This window comes from Phyllobates terribilis, unplaced genomic scaffold, assembly GCF_046119375.1.
Source record: "Phyllobates terribilis strain yellow unplaced genomic scaffold, ASM4611937v1 Scaffold_34__1_contigs__length_13252353, whole genome shotgun sequence".
NCBI lineage: Eukaryota > Metazoa > Chordata > Amphibia > Anura > Dendrobatidae > Phyllobates > Phyllobates terribilis.
This window is the reverse complement of record NW_027362794.1, coordinates 2748683-2766546: the sequence shown is the minus strand read 5'-3', so window position 1 is coordinate 2766546 and position 17864 is coordinate 2748683. Positions and strand designations below refer to the sequence as shown.

Below are 17864 nucleotides of genomic sequence, written 5' to 3'. Positions count from 1 at the left end.
TGCTGGCTGTCCAGCAGCAGACTGAAGGTGGCTGCTGCTGTGCGCAGGTATATAAAGGCTCAGAGCCTATTATGACACGCGCAGCCAGCGTTCCATTGCCACATTCCGTCTACTGCAGGCGGGATACCTGGATGGCTGAATGTCACTGAGAAGCTCACAGAGACCGCCATAAGCAACAGTTTAAAAGAATGCCACAGACTAATCAACCAAACTTTTTGGGTTGGTTTCTCTTTTATAGTCTGCAGGCATTAAATGAAAGAAGTCAGTGTTCCAGCAGAGGGAGACAACGTTTCAGAAAAGGCATTGTAGCAAACCAAAAAAGAAATTTTAAGCGCAGCAGAGTAACCAGCTCACATACCTGTTAGCTCAGGTGAGTTTAAAAGGCTGCTGTTGATAACAAGGGCATTTGCTAAATAGATGGTGTGTGTGCAACAATATACTGAAAGGTCAATTATATTGTGCAGCTTATCTCACCACCTGTAGTTATTTAGGTGAAAGCTCCAAAATGCTTGCCTAATATGTCTGTTTATCCAAAAGGAAGTATAGAGGGAGAGCTAGATAGATAGCATTGCATTACATTACATGGCAATGCAATGCACAGTTGATGAAGTTGAACCAAAATGAGCTTGTCATCTGGCTTCTGCAACTTTTAACATGAAAAATCCAATGAGGAGAAGAAAAGCAAAGCCAAAGAGTCCATCCCAAAATCCGACAAACAAGCCAAATGAACAAAAAGCATTGAATTCAATTCTTTCTGATTTTAGAAACTGCATTAAAGAAGGGGTGCACCGGTCCTGGAGATACTGCAATACCAGGTCAATGCGTGGAGTGGACAGAGCAAGCTCTTTTTCCATCTCCCTGTTCTAAAAATCCATTTAATATATGGTCCCCAGATAGGGGACGTATCAGATATTAAACTGATAAGAACAGATACTACACTTGATCTTAGCCAAAAGGCCGAGAAGCGATAACCAGAATTGGTTTCCGACTACGGTGCCACCCAAGGATTCTGAAAAGTCCATTTGTGGAGATGGCCACCTGGACTCCCGTTAAGAAGACATGCTGTCAACCTCTAGATCCCTCACATGCCTGCACTTTTCTGCTTGCTGCTGCTGCAATCCACGCGTTTTAGATCTGCATAACTCCACCTCTTTTAGCACAGTACCCTCAACCCCCGGCTGTTCCCACCCGCCTCAACACCGTTGGAAGGGAGGAGAACCAATTAAGGCGGGGGGGGGGTTGGAACGAGCAGCTGTCTACCCTTAGCAGGAGGGTTGCTGATTAATTACCTCTCTTGCTGCTGCTGCTGCTGCTGCTGGCTGCCCAGCAGCAGACTGAAGGTGGCTGCTGCTGTGCGCAGGTATATAAAGGCTCAGAGCCTATTATGACACGCGCAGCCAGCGTTCCATTGCCACATTCCGTCTACTGCAGGCGGGATACCTGGATGGCTGAATGTCACTGAGAAGCTCACAGAGACCGCCATAAGCAACAGTTTAAAAGAATGCCACAGACTAATCAACCAAACTTTTTGGGTTGGTTTCTCTTTTATAGTCTGCAGGCATTAAATGAAAGAAGTCAGTGTTCCAGCAGAGGGAGACAACGTTTCAGAAAAGGCATTGTAGCAAACCAAAAAAGAAATTTTAAGCGCAGCAGAGTAACCAGCTCACATACCTGTTAGCTCAGGTGAGTTTAAAAGGCTGCTGTTGATAACAAGGGCATTTGCTAAATAGATGGTGTGTGTGCAACAATATACTGAAAGGTCAATTATATTGTGCAGCTTATCTCACCACCTGTAGTTATTTAGGTGAAAGCTCCAAAATGCTTGCCTAATATGTCTGTTTATCCAAAAGGAAGTATAGAGGGAGAGCTAGATAGATAGCATTGCATTACATTACATGGCAATGCAATGCACAGTTGCTGAAGTTGAACCAAAATGAGCTTGTCATCTGGCTTCTGCAACTTTTAACATGAAAAATCCAATGAGGAGAAGAAAAGCAAAGCCAAAGAGTCCATCCCAAAATCCGACAAACAAGCCAAATGAACAAAAAGCATTGAATTCAATTCTTTCTGATTTTAGAAACTGCATTAAAGAAGGGGTGCACCGGTCCTGGAGATACTGCAATACCAGGTCAATGCGTGGAGTGGACAGAGCAAGCTCTTTTTCCATCTCCCTGTTCTAAAAATCCATTTAATATATGGTCCCCAGATAGGGGACGTATCAGATATTAAACTGATAAGAACAGATACTACACTTGATCTTAGCCAAAAGGCCGAGAAGCGATAACCAGAATTGGTTTCCGACTACGGTGCCACCCAAGGATTCTGAAAAGTCCATTTGTGGAGATGGCCACCTGGACTCCCGTTAAGAAGACATGCTGTCAACCTCTAGATCCCTCACATGCCTGCACTTTTCGGCTTGCTGCTGCTGCAATCCACGCGTTTTAGATCTGCATAACTCCACCTCTTTTAGCACAGTACCCTCAACCCCCGGCTGTTCCCACCCGCCTCAACACCGTTGGAAGGGAGGAGAACCAATTAAGGCGGGGGGGGGGGTGGAACGAGCAGCTGTCTACCCTTAGCAGGAGGGTTGCTGATTAATTACCTCTCTTGCTGCTGCTGCTGCTGCTGGCTGCCCAGCAGCAGACTGAAGGTGGCTGCTGCTGTGCGCAGGTATATAAAGGCTCAGAGCCTATTATGACACGCGCAGCCAGCGTTCCATTGCCACATTCCGTCTACTGCAGGCGGGATACCTGGATGGCTGAATGTCACTGAGAAGCTCACAGAGACCGCCATAAGCAACAGTTTAAAAGAATGCCACAGACTAATCAACCAAACTTTTTGGGTTGGTTTCTCTTTTATAGTCTGCAGGCATTAAATGAAAGAAGTCAGTGTTCCAGCAGAGGGAGACAACGTTTCAGAAAAGGCATTGTAGCAAACCAAAAAAGAAATTTTAAGCGCAGCAGAGTAACCAGCTCACATACCTGTTAGCTCAGGTGAGTTTAAAAGGCTGCTGTTGATAACAAGGGCATTTGCTAAATAGATGGTGTGTGTGCAACAATATACTGAAAGGTCAATTATATTGTGCAGCTTATCTCACCACCAGGGGCGGAACTACCGCCCGTGCAGCCGGTTCATTGAACGGGGGCCCCGAGGGAGAGGGGGCCCCTCCAGCAGGGCCGCCATCAGGGCATGACTGCCCTGACTCCAGTATGGGGCCCGGCCGGTAGGGGCCCCCTCGGGGGCCCCCCTCTTGTGCGTCTCTCTCCGGGGCCCCATGCTATGCGCCGGGTCCGGGACATTTCAGCGCTGAGCTGCGCTGTTGCAGCAGCGCCTTGATGATTCCCCTGACTTCCGGTCATGTGACGGTGCCGTCACATGGCCGGAAGTCAGGAGAACCTGCTGTCAGCGATTTGGACGAGCGCCAGGATTCTGCAGGGATCGAATGGGGGTAAGTATAACAAGTTTTATTTTTTTTAAAATACAATTAACTAGGAGTGGAGAGATGGGAGAAGCACATGTGTGTGTGTGTGTGTGTGGGGGGGGGGAGATGGGAGATGCACATGTGTGTGTGTGTGTGGGGGGGGGAGATGGGAGATGCACGTGTGTGTGTGTGGGGGGGAGATGGGAGATGCACATGTGTGTGTGTGTGGGGGGGGAGATGGGAGATGCACATGTGTGTGTGTGTGGGGGGGGAGATGGGAGATGCACGTGTGTGTGTGGGGGGGGGAGATGGGAGATGCACATGTGTGTGGGGGGGGGAGATGGGAGATGCACATGTGTGTGGGGGGGAGATGGGAGATGCACATGTGTGTGGTGGGGGGGGAGATGGGAGATGCACATGTGTGTGTGGTGGGGGGGGAGATGGGAGATGCACATGTGTGTGTGGTGGGGGGGGAGATGGGAGATGCACATGTGTGTGTGTGGGGGGGGAGATGGGAGATGCACATGTGTGTGTGTGGGGGGGGAGATGGGAGATGCACGTGTGTGTGTGGGGGGGAGATGGGAGATGCACATGTGTGTGTGTGGGGGGGGGAGATGGGAGATGCACATGTGTGTGTGTGGGGGGGGAGATGGGAGATGCACATGTGTGTGTGGGGGGGGGGAGATGGGAGATGCACATGTGTGTGTGTGGGGGGGGAGATGGGAGATGCACGTGTGTGTGTGTGGGGGGGGAGATGGGAGATGCACATGTGTGTGTGTGGGGGGGGAGATGGGAGATGCACGTGTGTGTGTGTGGGGGGGGAGATGGGAGATGCACATGTGTGTGTGTGTGGGGGGGGGAGATGGGAGATGCACATGTGTGTGTGTGTGGGGGGGGAGATGGGAGATGCACATGTGTGTGTGTGTGTGGGGGGGGAGATGGGAGATGCACATGTGTGTGTGTGTGTGTGGGGGGGGAGATGGGAGATGCACATGTGTGTGTGTGTGTGGGGGGGGAGATGGGAGATGCACATGTGTGTGTGTGTGTGTGTGGGGGGGGAGATGGGAGATGCACGTGTGTGTGTGGGGGGGGGAGATGGGAGATGCACATGTGTGTGGGGGGGGGAGATGGGAGATGCACATGTGTGTGGGGGGGGAGATGGGAGATGCACGTGTGTGTGTGGGGGGGGGAGATGGGAGATGCACATGTGTGTGGGGGGGGAGATGGGAGATGCACATGTGTGTGGGGGGGGAGATGGGAGATGCACATGTGTGGGGGGGGAGATGGGAGATGCACATGTGTGTGGTGGGGGGGGAGATGGGAGATGCACATGTGTGTGGTGGGGGGGGAGATGGGAGATGCACATGTGTGTGGTGGGGGGGGAGATGGGAGATGCACATGTGTGTGGTGGGGGGGGAGATGGGAGATGCACATGTGTGTGGTGGGGGGGGAGATGGGAGATGCACATGTGTGTGGTGGGGGGGGGAGATGGGAGGGGCACATGTGGTGGGGGGGGGAGATGGGAGGGGCACATGTGGTGGGGGGGGAGATGGGAGGGGCACATGTGGTGGAGGGGGATGAGAGAGGGGCACATGTGGGGGAGGGGGATGAGAGAGGGGCACATGTGGGGGGGAGGGGGATGAGAGAGGGGCACATGTGGGGGGGAGGGGGATGAGAGAGGGGCACATGTGGGGGGGAGGGGGATGAGAGAGGGGCACATGTGGGGGGGAGGGGGATGAGAGAGGGGCACATGTGGGGGGGGGGATGAGAGAGGGGCACATGTGGGGGGGAGGGGGATGAGAGAGGGGCACATGTGGGGGGGAGGGGGATGAGAGAGGGGCACATGTGGGGGGGAGGGGGATGAGAGAGGGGCACATGTGGGGGGGAGGGGGATGAGAGAGGGGCACATGTGGGGGGGAGGGGGATGAGAGAGGGGCACATGTGGGGGGGAGGGGGATGAGAGAGGGGCACATGTGGGGGGGAGGGGGATGAGAGAGGGGCACATGTGGGGGGGAGGGGGATGAGAGAGGGGCACATGTGGGGGGGAGGGGGATGAGAGAGGGGCACATGTGGGGGGGAGGAGGATGAGAGAGGGGCACATGTGGGGGGGAGGAGGATGAGAGAGGGGCACATGTGGGGGGGAGGGGGATGAGAGAGGGGCACATGTGGGGGGGAGGGGGATGAGAGAGGGGCACATGTGGGGGGGAGGGGGATGAGAGAGGGGCACATGTGGGGGGGAGGGGGATGAGAGAGGGGCACATGTGGGGGGGAGGGAGTAGGGGGATAATGAGCTGCACATAACGAATGTGGGGTGGGGGAGAGTAAATGATAAATGATGATGGGGTGGGGAGAGCACGGACATGATATAATGAATTGGGGCAGGGGGTGCATGTAAATATTGAATGCGGGGAGCAGGAAGTATAGAGTAGGGGGCGTTGCGGATGCAGGAGTGTGACTGGTAACAAATTGGCGGAAAGAGTAGAGGTTCTAATTAAATTATATATTAAGTGCCTATTTACAGTTAATGGGGGCACAGTGGTGGATTACAATTTATATTTGGAATGGTAGGTTGCCTAATAACTAACCATATATTGATGGTGGATGCACGTCTGTATTCAGCTGCGTAATGTAGAAGTTGGGGAATGTGCTCTAGATAACTGTGTTATTTTATGCAGAGACGAGTGATGGCGGTCTGTGCTGGATGAAGGAGAAAAGCGAAGATGAAGGACTTCACCTAGAGACGTCACCGGTGAGTCAGTCTATTACATGTACACTGTGTATAATGTCACTGGTGATCACTGTATTACCTGTACACTGACACTATATACAGAGCTCCTGTGTATAATGTCACTGGTGATCACTGTATTACCTGTACACTGACACTATATACAGAGCTCCTGTGTATAATTTCACTGGTGATCACTGTATTACCTGTACACTGACACTATATACAGAGCTCCTGTGTATAATGTCACTGGTGATCCCTGTATTACCTGTACACTGACACTATATACAGAGCTCCTGTGTATAATGTCACTGATGATCACTGTATTACCTGTACACTATATACAGAGCTCCTGTGTATAATGTCACTGTATTACCTGTACACTGACACTATATACAGAGCTCCTGTGTATAATTTCACTGGTGATCACTAGATTACCTGGACACTTACGTTATACATACCATGTATAGAGCTCCCGTGTATAATGACACTTATGGTAATATTAGTAATGTGGTGGTAATATTAGTAATGTAGTGGTAATATGTGGTCTGGTCATGGTGTGGCAGTTTTTCTCCCTTCTGTGTGGTATTATTCGGTCACTATGTTGTGGTAATATGTGGTCTGGTCATGGTGTGGCGGTATTCCCTGTATGTGGTATTATTGGTCATTTAAAAAAAAAATGTATATGACACATTCCCTTAAAGAAAACTAAATAAAAATATATCTAAAAAGAGTATTGGATATTTTAAGAAAATTTTAATAGGTTAGAGTAGGGCCCGCCCAGAAGAGTCTACCTTATCGTGGTGGCGGCTTTAAAAATCTTTTGGCCAAAACAAAAGCTGATGGCTATGTATGTGGCGCCGTCACATGGCCGAACGTCAGGAGAACCTGGTGGCAGCGACGTGGACGAGCGCCAGGATTCTGCAGGGATTGCATGGGGGTAAGTATAACAAGTTTTATTTTTTTTAAATACAATTAATTAACTAGGAGTGGGGGGAATCAGAGATGCACATGGGGGGGGATGAGAGATGCACATGGGGGGGGGATGAGAGATGCACATGGGGGGGGATGAGAGATGCACATGGGGGGGATGAGAGATGCACATGGGGGGGATGAGAGATGCACGGAGGGGGATGAGAGATGCACATGGGGGGGATGAGAGATGCACGGGGGGTGAGAGCTGCACATGGGTGGGATGAGAGCTGCACATGGGGGGGTGAGAGATGCACATGGGGGGTTATGTTTACATAACTTTGTTGCCTTATGAAGGGCAGGGGGGGCCCCCCAAAATTTCTTGCACAGGGGCCCACTACAGTCTGTGTCCGCCCCTGCTCACCACCTGTAGTTATTTAGGTGAAAGCTCCAAAATGCTTGCCTAATATGTCTGTTTATCCAAAAGGAAGTATAGAGGGAGAGCTAGATAGATAGCATTGCATTACATTACATGGCAATGCAATGCACAGTTGCTGAAGTTGAACCAAAATGAGCTTGTCATCTGGCTTCTGCAACTTTTAACATGAAAAATCCAATGAGGAGAAGAAAAGCAAAGCCAAAGAGTCCATCCCAAAATCCGACAAACAAGCCAAATGAACAAAAAGCATTGAATTCAATTCTTTCTGATTTTAGAAACTGCATTAAAGAAGGGGTGCACCGGTCCTGGAGATACTGCAATACCAGGTCAATGCGTGGAGTGGACAGAGCAAGCTCTTTTTCCATCTCCCTGTTCTAAAAATCCATTTAATATATGGTCCCCAGATAGGGGACGTATCAGATATTAAACTGATAAGAACAGATACTACACTTGATCTTAGCCAAAAGGCCGAGAAGCGATAACCAGAATTGGTTTCCGACTACGGTGCCACCCAAGGATTCTGAAAAGTCCATTTGTGGAGATGGCCACCTGGACTCCCGTTAAGAAGACATGCTGTCAACCTCTAGATCCCTCACATGCCTGCACTTTTCGGCTTGCTGCTGCTGCAATCCACGCGTTTTAGATCTGCATAACTCCACCTCTTTTAGCACAGTACCCTCAACCCCCGGCTGTTCCCACCCGCCTCAACACCGTTGGAAGGGAGGAGAACCAATTAAGGCGGGGGGGGGTGGAACGAGCAGCTGTCTACCCTTAGCAGGAGGGTTGCTGATTAATTACCTCTCTTGCTGCTGCTGCTGCTGCTGGCTGCCCAGCAGCAGACTGAAGGTGGCTGCTGCTGTGCGCAGGTATATAAAGGCTCAGAGCCTATTATGACACGCGCAACCAGCGTTCCATTGCCACATTCCGTCTACTGCAGGCGGGATACCTGGATGGCTGAATGTCACTGAGAAGCTCACAGAGACCGCCATAAGCAACAGTTTAAAAGAATGCCACAGACTAATCAACCAAACTTTTTGGGTTGGTTTCTCTTTTATAGTCTGCAGGCATTAAATGAAAGAAGTCAGTGTTCCAGCAGAGGGAGACAACGTTTCAGAAAAGGCATTGTAGCAAACCAAAAAAGAAATTTTAAGCGCAGCAGAGTAACCAGCTCACATACCTGTTAGCTCAGGTGAGTTTAAAAGGCTGCTGTTGATAACAAGGGCATTTGCTAAATAGATGGTGTGTGTGCAACAATATACTGAAAGGTCAATTATATTGTGCAGCTTATCTCACCACCTGTAGTTATTTTGTTTATCCATAAGGAAGTATAGAGGGAGAGCTAGATAGATAGCATTGCATTACATTACATGGCAATGCAATGCACAGTTGCTGAAGTTGAACCAAAATGAGCTTGTCATCTGGCTTCTGCAACTTTTAACATGAAAAATCCAATGAGGAGAAGAAAAGCAAAGCCAAAGAGTCCATCCCAAAATCCGACAAACAAGCCAAATGAACAAAAAGCATTGAATTCAATTCTTTCTGATTTTAGAAACTGCATTAAAGAAGGGGTGCACCGGTCCTGGAGATACTGCAATACCAGGTCAATGCGTGGAGTGGACAGAGCAAGCTCTTTTTCCATCTCCCTGTTCTAAAAATCCATTTAATATATGGTCCCCAGATAGGGGACGTATCAGATATTAAACTGATAAGAACAGATACTACACTTGATCTTAGCCAAAAGGCCGAGAAGCGATAACCAGAATTGGTTTCCGACTACGGTGCCACCCAAGGATTCTGAAAAGTCCATTTGTGGAGATGACCACCTGGACTCCCGTTAAGAAGACATGCTGTCAACCTCTAGATCCCTCACATGCCTGCACTTTTCGGCTTGCTGCTGCTGCAATCCACGCGTTTTAGATCTGCATAACTCCACCTCTTTTAGCACAGTACCCTCAACCCCCGGCTGTTCCCACCCGCCTCAACACCGTTGGAAGGGAGGAGAACCAATTAAGGCGGGGGGGGGGGTGGAACGAGCAGCTGTCTACCCTTAGCAGGAGGGTTGCTGATTAATTACCTCTCCTGCTGCTGCTGCTGCTGCTGGCTGTCCAGCAGCAGACTGAAGGTGGCTGCTGCTGTGCGCAGGTATATAAAGGCTCAGAGCCTATTATGACACGCGCAGCCAGCGTTCCATTGCCACATTCCGTCTACTGCAGGCGGGATACCTGGATGGCTGAATGTCACTGAGAAGCTCACAGAGACCGCCATAAGCAACAGTTTAAAAGAATGCCACAGACTAATCAACCAAACTTTTTGGGTTGGTTTCTCTTTTATAGTCTGCAGGCATTAAATGAAAGAAGTCAGTGTTCCAGCAGAGGGAGACAACGTTTCAGAAAAGGCATTGTAGCAAACCAAAAAAGAAATTTTAAGCGCAGCAGAGTAACCAGCTCACATACCTGTTAGCTCAGGTGAGTTTAAAAGGCTGCTGTTGATAACAAGGGCATTTGCTAAATAGATGGTGTGTGTGCAACAATATACTGAAAGGTCAATTATATTGTGCAGCTTATCTCACCACCTGTAGTTATTTAGGTGAAAGCTCCAAAATGCTTGCCTAATATGTCTGTTTATCCAAAAGGAAGTATAGAGGGAGAGCTAGATAGATAGCATTGCATTACATTACATGGCAATGCAATGCACAGTTGCTGAAGTTGAACCAAAATGAGCTTGTCATCTGGCTTCTGCAACTTTTAACATGAAAAATCCAATGAGGAGAAGAAAAGCAAAGCCAAAGAGTCCATCCCAAAATCCGACAAACAAGCCAAATGAACAAAAAGCATTGAATTCAATTCTTTCTAATTTTAGAAACTGCATTAAAGAAGGGGTGCACCGGTCCTGGAGATACTGCAATACCAGGTCAATGCGTGGAGTGGACAGAGCAAGCTCTTTTTCCATCTCCCTGTTCTAAAAATCCATTTAATATATGGTCCCCAGATAGGGGACGTATCAGATATTAAACTGATAAGAACAGATACTACACTTGATCTTAGCCAAAAGGCCGAGAAGCGATAACCAGAATTGGTTTCCGACTACGGTGCCACCCAAGGATTCTGAAAAGTCCATTTGTGGAGATGGCCACCTGGACTCCCGTTAAGAAGACATGCTGTCAACCTCTAGATCCCTCACATGCCTGCACTTTTCGGCTTGCTGCTGCTGCAATCCACGCGTTTTAGATCTGCATAACTCCACCTCTTTTAGCACAGTACCCTCAACCCCCGGCTGTTCCCACCCGCCTCAACACCGTTGGAAGGGAGGAGAACCAATTAAGGCGGGGGGGGGGGGGGAACGAGCAGCTGTTTACCCTTAGCAGGAGGGTTGCTGATTAATTACCTCTCCTGCTGCTGCTGCTGCTGGCTGTCCAGCAGCAGACTGAAGGTGGCTGCTGCTGTGCGCAGGTATATAAAGGCTCAGAGCCTATTATGACACGCGCAGCCAGCGTTCCATTGCCACATTCCGTCTACTGCAGGCGGGATACCTGGATGGCTGAATGTCACTGAGAAGCTCACAGAGACCGCCATAAGCAACAGTTTAAAAGAATGCCACAGACTAATCAACCAAACTTTTTGGGTTGGTTTCTCTTTTATAGTCTGCAGGCATTAAATGAAAGAAGTCAGTGTTCCAGCAGAGGGAGACAACGTTTCAGAAAAGGCATTGTAGCAAACCAAAAAAGAAATTTTAAGCGCAGCAGAGTAACCAGCTCACATACCTGTTAGCTCAGGTGAGTTTAAAAGGCTGCTGTTGATAACAAGGGCATTTGCTAAATAGATGGTGTGTGTGCAACAATATACTGAAAGGTCAATTATATTGTGCAGCTTATCTCACCACCTGTAGTTATTTAGGTGAAAGCTCCAAAATGCTTGCCTAATATGTCTGTTTATCCAAAAGGAAGTATAGAGGGAGAGCTAGATAGATAGCATTGCATTACATTACATGGCAATGCAATGCACAGTTGCTGAAGTTGAACCAAAATGAGCTTGTCATCTGGCTTCTGCAACTTTTAACATGAAAAATCCAATGAGGAGAAGAAAAGCAAAGCCAAAGAGTCCATCCCAAAATCCGACAAACAAGCCAAATGAACAAAAAGCATTGAATTCAATTCTTTCTAATTTTAGAAACTGCATTAAAGAAGGGGTGCACCGGTCCTGGAGATACTGCAATACCAGGTCAATGCGTGGAGTGGACAGAGCAAGCTCTTTTTCCATCTCCCTGTTCTAAAAATCCATTTAATATATGGTCCCCAGATAGGGGACGTATCAGATATTAAACTGATAAGAACAGATACTACACTTGATCTTAGCCAAAAGGCCGAGAAGCGATAACCAGAATTGGTTTCCGACTACGGTGCCACCCAAGGATTCTGAAAAGTCCATTTGTGGAGATGGCCACCTGGACTCCCGTTAAGAAGACATGCTGTCAACCTCTAGATCCCTCACATGCCTGCACTTTTCGGCTTGCTGCTGCTGCAATCCACGCGTTTTAGATCTGCATAACTCCACCTCTTTTAGCACAGTACCCTCAACCCCCGGCTGTTCCCACCCGCCTCAACACCGTTGGAAGGGAGGAGAACCAATTAAGGCGGGGGGGGGGGGTGGAACGAGCAGCTGTTTACCCTTAGCAGGAGGGTTGCTGATTAATTACCTCTCCTGCTGCTGCTGCTGCTGGCTGTCCAGCAGCAGACTGAAGGTGGCTGCTGCTGTGCGCAGGTATATAAAGGCTCAGAGCCTATTATGACACGCGCAGCCAGCGTTCCATTGCCACATTCCGTCTACTGCAGGCGGGATACCTGGATGGCTGAATGTCACTGAGAAGCTCACAGAGGCCGCCATAAGCAACAGTTTAAAAGAATGCCACAGACTAATCAACCAAACTTTTTGGGTTGGTTTCTCTTTTATAGTCTGCAGGCATTAAATGAAAGAAGTCAGTGTTCCAGCAGAGGGAGACAACGTTTCAGAAAAGGCATTGTAGCAAACCAAAAAAGAAATTTTAAGCGCAGCAGAGTAACCAGCTCACATACCTGTTAGCTCAGGTGAGTTTAAAAGGCTGCTGTTGATAACAAGGGCATTTGCTAAATAGATGGTGTGTGTGCAACAATATACTGAAAGGTCAATTATATTGTGCAGCTTATCTCACCACCTGTAGTTATTTAGGTGAAAGCTCCAAAATGCTTGCCTAATATGTCTGTTTATCCAAAAGGAAGTATAGAGGGAGAGCTAGATAGATAGCATTGCATTACATTACATGGCAATGCAATGCACAGTTGCTGAAGTTGAACCAAAATGAGCTTGTCATCTGGCTTCTGCAACTTTTAACATGAAAAATCCAATGAGGAGAAGAAAAGCAAAGCCAAAGAGTCCATCCCAAAATCCGACAAACAAGCCAAATGAACAAAAAGCATTGAATTCAATTCTTTCTGATTTTAGAAACTGCATTAAAGAAGGGGTGCACCGGTCCTGGAGATACTGCAATACCAGGTCAATGCGTGGAGTGGACAGAGCAAGCTCTTTTTCCATCTCCCTGTTCTAAAAATCCATTTAATATATGGTCCCCAGATAGGGGACGTATCAGATATTAAACTGATAAGAACAGATACTACACTTGATCTTAGCCAAAAGGCCGAGAAGCGATAACCAGAATTGGTTTCCGACTACGGTGCCACCCAAGGATTCTGAAAAGTCCATTTGTGGAGATGGCCACCTGGACTCCCGTTAAGAAGACATGCTGTCAACCTCTAGATCCCTCACATGCCTGCACTTTTCGGCTTGCTGCTGCTGCAATCCACGCGTTTTAGATCTGCATAACTCCACCTCTTTTAGCACAGTACCCTCAACCCCCGGCTGTTCCCACCCGCCTCAACACCGTTGGAAGGGAGGAGAACCAATTAAGGTGGGGGGGGGGTGGAACGAGCAGCTGTCTACCCTTAGCAGGAGGGTTGCTGATTAATTACCTCTCCTGCTGCTGCTGCTGCTGCTGGCTGTCCAGCAGCAGACTGAAGGTGGCTGCTGCTGTGCGCAGGTATATAAAGGCTCAGAGCCTATTATGACACGCGCAGCCAGCGTTCCATTGCCACATTCCGTCTACTGCAGGCGGGATACCTGGATGGCTGAATGTCACTGAGAAGCTCACAGAGACCGCCATAAGCAACAGTTTAAAAGAATGCCACAGACTAATCAACCAAACTTTTTGGGTTGGTTTCTCTTTTATAGTCTGCAGGCATTAAATGAAAGAAGTCAGTGTTCCAGCAGAGGGAGACAACGTTTCAGAAAAGGCATTGTAGCAAACCAAAAAAGAAATTTTAAGCGCAGCAGAGTAACCAGCTCACATACCTGTTAGCTCAGGTGAGTTTAAAAGGCTGCTGTTGATAACAAGGGCATTTGCTAAATAGATGGTGTGTGTGCAACAATATACTGAAAGGTCAATTATATTGTGCAGCTTATCTCACCACCTGTAGTTATTTAGGTGAAAGCTCCAAAATGCTTGCCTAATATGTCTGTTTATCCAAAAGGAAGTATAGAGGGAGAGCTAGATAGATAGCATTGCATTACATTACATGGCAATGCAATGCACAGTTGCTGAAGTTGAACCAAAATGAGCTTGTCATCTGGCTTCTGCAACTTTTAACATGAAAAATCCAATGAGGAGAAGAAAAGCAAAGCCAAAGAGTCCATCCCAAAATCCGACAAACAAGCCAAATGAACAAAAAGCATTGAATTCAATTCTTTCTGATTTTAGAAACTGCATTAAAGAAGGGGTGCACCGGTCCTGGAGATACTGCAATACCAGGTCAATGCGTGGAGTGGACAGAGCAAGCTCTTTTTCTATCTCCCTGTTCTAAAAATCCATTTAATATATGGTCCCCAGATAGGGGACGTATCAGATATTAAACTGATAAGAACAGATACTACACTTGATCTTAGCCAAAAGGCCGAGAAGCGATAACCAGAATTGGTTTCCGACTACGGTGCCACCCAAGGATTCTGAAAAGTCCATTTGTGGAGATGGCCACCTGGACTCCCGTTAAGAAGACATGCTGTCAACCTCTAGATCCCTCACATGCCTGCACTTTTCGGCTTGCTGCTGCTGCAATCCACGCGTTTTAGATCTGCATAACTCCACCTCTTTTAGCACAGTACCCTCAACCCCCGGCTGTTCCCACCCGCCTCAACACCGTTGGAAGGGAGGAGAACCAATTAAGGCGGGGGGGGGGGGGTGGAACGAGCAGCTGTCTACCCTTAGCAGGAGTGTTGCTGATTAATTACCTCTCCTGCTGCTGCTGCTGCTGCTGCTGCTGGCTGTCCAGCAGCAGACTGAAGGTGGCTGCTGCTGTGCGCAGGTATATAAAGGCTCAGAGCCTATTATGACACGCGCAGCCAGCGTTCCATTGCCACATTCCGTCTACTGCAGGCGGGATACCTGGATGGCTGAATGTCACTGAGAAGCTCACAGAGACCGCCATAAGCAACAGTTTAAAAGAATGCCACAGACTAATCAACCAAACTTTTTGGGTTGGTTTCTCTTTTATAGTCTGCAGGCATTAAATGAAAGAAGTCAGTGTTCCAGCAGAGGGAGACAACGTTTCAGAAAAGGCATTGTAGCAAACCAAAAAAGAAATTTTAAGCGCAGCAGAGTAACCAGCTCACATACCTGTTAGCTCAGGTGAGTTTAAAAGGCTGCTGTTGATAACAAGGGCATTTGCTAAATAGATGGTGTGTGTGCAACAATATACTGAAAGGTCAATTATATTGTGCAGCTTATCTCACCACCTGTAGTTATTTAGGTGAAAGCTCCAAAATGCTTGCCTAATATGTCTGTTTATCCAAAAGGAAGTATAGAGGGAGAGCTAGATAGATAGCATTGCATTACATTACATGGCAATGCAATGCACAGTTGCTGAAGTTGAACCAAAATGAGCTTGTCATCTGGCTTCTGCAACTTTTAACATGAAAAATCCAATGAGGAGAAGAAAAGCAAAGCCAAAGAGTCCATCCCAAAATCCGACAAACAAGCCAAATGAACAAAAAGCATTGAATTCAATTCTTTCTGATTTTAGAAACTGCATTAAAGAAGGGGTGCACCGGTCCTGGAGATACTGCAATACCAGGTCAATGCGTGGAGTGGACAGAGCAAGCTCTTTTTCCATCTCCCTGTTCTAAAAATCCATTTAATATATGGTCCCCAGATAGGGGACGTATCAGATATTAAACTGATAAGAACAGATACTACACTTGATCTTAGCCAAAAGGCCGAGAAGCGATAACCAGAATTGGTTTCCGACTACGGTGCCACCCAAGGATTCTGAAAAGTCCATTTGTGGAGATGGCCACCTGGACTCCCGTTAAGAAGACATGCTGTCAACCTCTAGATCCCTCACATGCCTGCACTTTTCGGCTTGCTGCTGCTGCAATCCACGCGTTTTAGATCTGCATAACTCCACCACTTTTAGCACAGTACCCTCAACCCCCGGCTGTTCCCACCCGCCTCAACACCGTTGGAAGGGAGGAGAACCAATTAAGGCGGGGGGGGGGGTGGAACGAGCAGCTGTCTACCCTTAGCAGGAGGGTTGCTGATTAATTACCTCTCCTGCTGCTGCTGCTGCTGCTGGCTGTCCAGCAGCAGACTGAAGGTGGCTGCTGCTGTGCGCAGGTATATAAAGGCTCAGAGCCTATTATGACACGCGCAGCCAGCGTTCCATTGCCACATTCCGTCTACTGCAGGCGGGATACCTGGATGGCTGAATGTCACTGAGAAGCTCACAGAGACCGCCATAAGCAACAGTTTAAAAGAATGCCACAGACTAATCAACCAAACTTTTTGGGTTGGTTTCTCTTTTATAGTCTGCAGGCATTAAATGAAAGAAGTCAGTGTTCCAGCAGAGGGAGACAACGTTTCAGAAAAGGCATTGTAGCAAACCAAAAAAGAAATTTTAAGCGCAGCAGAGTAACCAGCTCACATACCTGTTAGCTCAGGTGAGTTTAAAAGGCTGCTGTTGATAACAAGGGCATTTGCTAAATAGATGGTGTGTGTGCAACAATATACTGAAAGGTCAATTATATTGTGCAGGTTATCTCACCACCTGTAGTTATTTAGGTGAAAGCTCCAAAATGCTTGCCTAATATGTCTGTTTATCCAAAAGGAAGTATAGAGGGAGAGCTAGATAGATAGCATTGCATTACATTACATGGCAATGCAATGCACAGTTGCTGAAGTTGAACCAAAATGAGCTTGTCATCTGGCTTCTGCAACTTTTAACATGAAAAATCCAATGAGGAGAAGAAAAGCAAAGCCAAAGAGTCCATCCCAAAATCCGACAAACAAGCCAAATGAACAAAAAGCATTGAATTCAATTCTTTCTGATTTTAGAAACTGCATTAAAGAAGGGGTGCACCGGTCCTGGAGATACTGCAATACCAGGTCAATGCGTGGAGTGGACAGAGCAAGCTCTTTTTCCATCTCCCTGTTCTAAAAATCCATTTAATATATGGTCCCCAGATAGGGGACGTATCAGATATTAAACTGATAAGAACAGATACTACACTTGATCTTAGCCAAAAGGCCGAGAAGCGATAACCAGAATTGGTTTCCGACTACGGTGCCACCCAAGGATTCTGAAAAGTCCATTTGTGGAGATGGCCACCTGGACTCCCGTTAAGAAGACATGCTGTCAACCTCTAGATCCCTCACATGCCTGCACTTTTCGGCTTGCTGCTGCTGCAATCCACGCGTTTTAGATCTGCATAACTCCACCTCTTTTAGCACAGTACCCTCAACCCCCGGCTGTTCCCACCCGCCTCAACACCGTTGGAAGGGAGGAGAACCAATTAAGGCGGGGGGGGGGGGTTGGAACGAGCAGCTATCTACCCTTAGCAGGAGGGTTGCTGATTAATTACCTCTCCTGCTGCTGCTGCTGCTGCTGGCTGTCCAGCAGCAGACTGAAGGTGGCTGCTGCTGTGCGCAGGTATATAAAGGCTCAGAGCCTATTATGACACGCGCAGCCAGCGTTCCATTGCCACATTCCGTCTACTGCAGGCGGGATACCTGGATGGCTGAATGTCACTGAGAAGCTCACAGAGACCGCCATAAGCAACAGTTTAAAAGAATGCCACAGACTAATCAACCAAACTTTTTGGGTTGGTTTCTTTTTTATAGTCTGCAGGCATTAAATGAAAGAAGTCAGTGTTCCAGCAGAGGGAGACAACGTTTCAGAAAAGGCATTGTAGCAAACCAAAAAAGAAATTTTAAGCGCAGCAGAGTAACCAGCTCACATACCTGTTAGCTCAGGTGAGTTTAAAAGGCTGCTGTTGATAACAAGGGCATTT

The 17864-nt window shown here is 47.9% G+C and overlaps 10 non-coding genes across 10 annotated transcripts; all 10 read right to left on the bottom strand.

The window, feature by feature from the left end:
- Positions 1 to 778: 778 nt before the first annotated feature.
- LOC141181668 (U2 spliceosomal RNA) lies at positions 779 to 969 on the bottom strand. Its single transcript, XR_012257223.1, has one exon. It is a non-coding gene; the product is annotated as a U2 spliceosomal RNA (small nuclear RNA).
- Positions 970 to 2091: 1122 nt separating this feature from the next.
- LOC141181656 (U2 spliceosomal RNA) lies at positions 2092 to 2282 on the bottom strand. The gene has a single exon (XR_012257212.1). It is a non-coding gene; the product is annotated as a U2 spliceosomal RNA (small nuclear RNA).
- Positions 2283 to 7786: 5504 nt separating this feature from the next.
- On the bottom strand, positions 7787 to 7977 carry LOC141181644 (U2 spliceosomal RNA). Its single transcript, XR_012257201.1, has one exon. It is a non-coding gene; the product is annotated as a U2 spliceosomal RNA (small nuclear RNA).
- Positions 7978 to 9060: 1083 nt separating this feature from the next.
- LOC141181632 (U2 spliceosomal RNA) lies at positions 9061 to 9251 on the bottom strand. Its single transcript, XR_012257190.1, has one exon. It is a non-coding gene; the product is annotated as a U2 spliceosomal RNA (small nuclear RNA).
- Positions 9252 to 10370: 1119 nt separating this feature from the next.
- On the bottom strand, positions 10371 to 10561 carry LOC141181620 (U2 spliceosomal RNA). The gene has a single exon (XR_012257179.1). It is a non-coding gene; the product is annotated as a U2 spliceosomal RNA (small nuclear RNA).
- Positions 10562 to 11677: 1116 nt separating this feature from the next.
- Positions 11678 to 11868, bottom strand: LOC141181607 (U2 spliceosomal RNA). Its single transcript, XR_012257168.1, has one exon. It is a non-coding gene; the product is annotated as a U2 spliceosomal RNA (small nuclear RNA).
- A 1117-nt stretch (positions 11869 to 12985) lies between these two features.
- LOC141181595 (U2 spliceosomal RNA) lies at positions 12986 to 13176 on the bottom strand. Its single transcript, XR_012257157.1, has one exon. It is a non-coding gene; the product is annotated as a U2 spliceosomal RNA (small nuclear RNA).
- A 1118-nt stretch (positions 13177 to 14294) lies between these two features.
- LOC141181627 (U2 spliceosomal RNA) lies at positions 14295 to 14485 on the bottom strand. Its single transcript, XR_012257186.1, has one exon. It is a non-coding gene; the product is annotated as a U2 spliceosomal RNA (small nuclear RNA).
- A 1127-nt stretch (positions 14486 to 15612) lies between these two features.
- LOC141181583 (U2 spliceosomal RNA) lies at positions 15613 to 15803 on the bottom strand. The gene has a single exon (XR_012257146.1). It is a non-coding gene; the product is annotated as a U2 spliceosomal RNA (small nuclear RNA).
- A 1119-nt stretch (positions 15804 to 16922) lies between these two features.
- LOC141181571 (U2 spliceosomal RNA) lies at positions 16923 to 17113 on the bottom strand. Its single transcript, XR_012257135.1, has one exon. It is a non-coding gene; the product is annotated as a U2 spliceosomal RNA (small nuclear RNA).
- Between the last annotated feature and the right edge of the window lie 751 nt (positions 17114 to 17864).